Below are 3,205 nucleotides of genomic sequence, written 5' to 3' on the forward strand. Positions count from 1 at the left end.
GAACCCATTACCTCTGACTCCCAAGTTTGGACTCTTTCCACTAAGCCACGCTGCTTCTCTAGGAAGCTGCTACAAGCAGCATGGCCTAGTAGATACAGCACAGGCCTGGGAATAAGAGGATCTGGATTCTAATCCCAGCTCTTGCCACCTCTCTGCTAGGTGACCTTGATCAAGCCACTTAACTTCTCTGGGCTTCAGTGTCCTCATCTGTAAAATGGGGGATTAAATCATACTCCCTCCTATTTAGGCAGTGGACCCCATGTGGGTTAGGAACAGTGTCCATCTGATTATTTTAGATTAGCTTAATACAATTCTTGGTACATAGTAAGCACTTGACCAAATGCCAATATCATTATTAATTATATATTAATGGCTCTCACCCTTCCTCTTTTCTGTGGGAGATGACAGGTGCATTTTGGAACTGAATTAATCAGCAAATGGTATTTATTGAGCACTTCCTGTTTGACAAGCACTGTATTAAACTCTTGGGAGAGTGAAATACAATAGAGTTTGGTAGACATGATCCCAACCCGCCAAGAGGTTACAACTCCTATGTTGCTTTCCTCCTGTTCCCTAGCTAAAAGTTTTCTGGTGATCTTGAACTCATTATACCTGGGAACCTCTGTCATCTGGACTTCTGACCTTTCTCGATCTGAAATTTAAAGCTTCTGTACTTCTGACAGGATTAGCGGAAATGTATAAGGTGATCAGTGATAGGAAGATCATTAATTAATCAATCAATTGGTGTATTTATTGAGCACCTACTGTATGCAGAGCACTGTATTAAAAGCTTGGGAGAGGACACAACAATATCCACTGGAAGTGTCTTCGGGAAGTAGTCCCAAAGACACCTCTCGGCACTCCAAATTGTTGGGATATATTGAAAATTTTCCAAATGGGACTTATTGCTTGTATGCATCACTCATGATTTGTAAATTGCATGGAAAGGGAATCGACAGCTCAGTACATTGTATGGTCATTTTATTATGTTGCGACTGTTGAGTTCAAAGACATTTTCAACCACAAGTTTCTGGATAATTTGACAAAAACTAAAGTGGAAAAATTGGTTCAGTGTGGAATTTAAATTGGCAAGTGGGATACCTTACATGTATTTCTTTTATTAAAAAAGATAGTTTTTTCTGTACACTCAGAGAAATTAACGTCACTGCACAGTACATTAAAATACATAAACCTCCATAATCTTTGGCACTGAATCTCTATCAACATATGCAGTGTGGCCTAGTGGGTAGAGGACAGGTTTGGGAGTCAGAAGGTTCTGTGTTCTAATTCCAGCTCTGCCACCTGTTCTAGGACAAGTCATTTCTCTGTGCCTCAGTTACTTCATCTGTAAAATGGGGATTAAGATAGTGAGCCCATGAGGACATGGACTGTGTCCAAACTAATTAGCTTGTGTCCACCCAAGCACTTAGTACAGTGCCTGGAACATAGTAAGCACTTAAACGATACCATAAAAAAATAAATAAAGAGCTGGCAGCAAGATCCCAAATATAAGTGAACTGAGGTTTAAAGTATCCACACCCCTCTGCTTTCTTTAAACTGCTTTCTCTCTGGGTTCCTGGATCAGTTTATTCATGCATTCTTTCAATCATATCTATTGAGTGCTTACTGTGTGCAGAACACTGTACTAAGCACTTGGAAAGTACATTCAGTGACAAAGAATTTTAAAAAGAAAGCACAAAAAAACAGAGACAAAAACTATTTTTTGCTGGTGTGTTTTGGCATTTAACAGGCTAGCAAAACACCAAGGGATCATTATCTGATAAAATATCCAAATTGTTCTGCAGTATTTTCAAAAGCAATCGCTATCATGGGGAGAAGGGTGTTGAAAAAGTGAATGCAGAGAAGAAGAGAAACAATATTATTCTATAAATCAGTTAATCAATCAGTAGTTTGAGTGCCCCTAATGTGTACAATCAATCAATCAATTGTATTTATTGAAGCGCTTACTATGTGCAGAGCACTGTACTATTACTAGTACTGTACTAAGCGCAGTGTACAAAACACTGTACAGTCCTCTAGACTGTAAACTTGTTGTGGGCAGGGATTGTCTGTTGTATTGTTATATTGTACCTAACCTAGCATTTAGTACAATGCTCTGCACACAGTAAGTGCCCAATAAATACAACTGACTGACGGAATGACTACTACTTGGGAGTGTATGATAGAATTGAGAGATGACATCCTGCCCTCAAAGAGCTTACAATTTAGTGGGTGTGACGGTAGAATAAATCACACATTGGAGGAAGTGAAAGCTGATAAGATAAAATTCATAAGTTCAGTGGTGATTGTGAGTGCTTAAATGCTTAGGTGGGGCAGAACTACAGAAGTGACACCTGGCAGGAATAGAAAGAAGAAGAGATTATTTAACTTCTGAAAATATTTACTTAATTCCAAATTCTAAGGCTTCCAGATGGCTTTCATGGCAAAAATTACTGCCTGCCCAGCAAAGATATGCCAAACCCTGAGGCTGTTATACTTGTTTTTTTTTCTATGGTAGGGCCAACAAGAACAGATCCAAAAGCACCTAAATCTATTCCAAGACCCAAATAATGCCCTACACTGCCCTTTCTAGTTTAGCAAAAGCAATGTTCAAACCAAATTCTATACTAAGCAGGGATCCTTTGATCCTCTTTTTTAGAGGGATGTTCTTGTAAAGTTGATGATGAGAAAGTGTTCTCTTGGAAAGAAGATTGCAGGACACTTTGACTCTCCTACCAATCTCTTTGTTCCAGAGACAAGAAACTGGAAGTACATTTGGAAATATATTGGAAGACTGAATTCTGCTCATGTTGTGTTCACAATTAGAGAAACAGCGTGGCCTCAGTGGAAAGAGCCCGGGCTGGGAGTCAGAGGTCGTGGGTTCAATCCCAGCTCCGCCACTTGTCAGCTGTGTGACTTTGCACAAGTCACTTAACTTCTCTGGGCTCTCAGTTACCTCATCTGTAAAATGGGGATTAAGAACTGTAAGCCCCCATGGGACAAAATGATCACCTTGTAACCTCACCCAGGGCTTAGAACAGTGCTTTGCACATAGTAAGCACTTAATAAATGCCATTATTATTATTAAGCTATAGTCAATAGGACATAAATTTCAAAAATCACTAAGTAAATGGGATTTTCAACTAAATACTCAATGAAGTTCTCCTGCACACATCTCCCCATGCTTTAGAAAAATCTAATGACT

This window comes from Tachyglossus aculeatus, chromosome 19 (genome assembly GCF_015852505.1).
Source record: "Tachyglossus aculeatus isolate mTacAcu1 chromosome 19, mTacAcu1.pri, whole genome shotgun sequence".
NCBI lineage: Eukaryota > Metazoa > Chordata > Mammalia > Monotremata > Tachyglossidae > Tachyglossus > Tachyglossus aculeatus.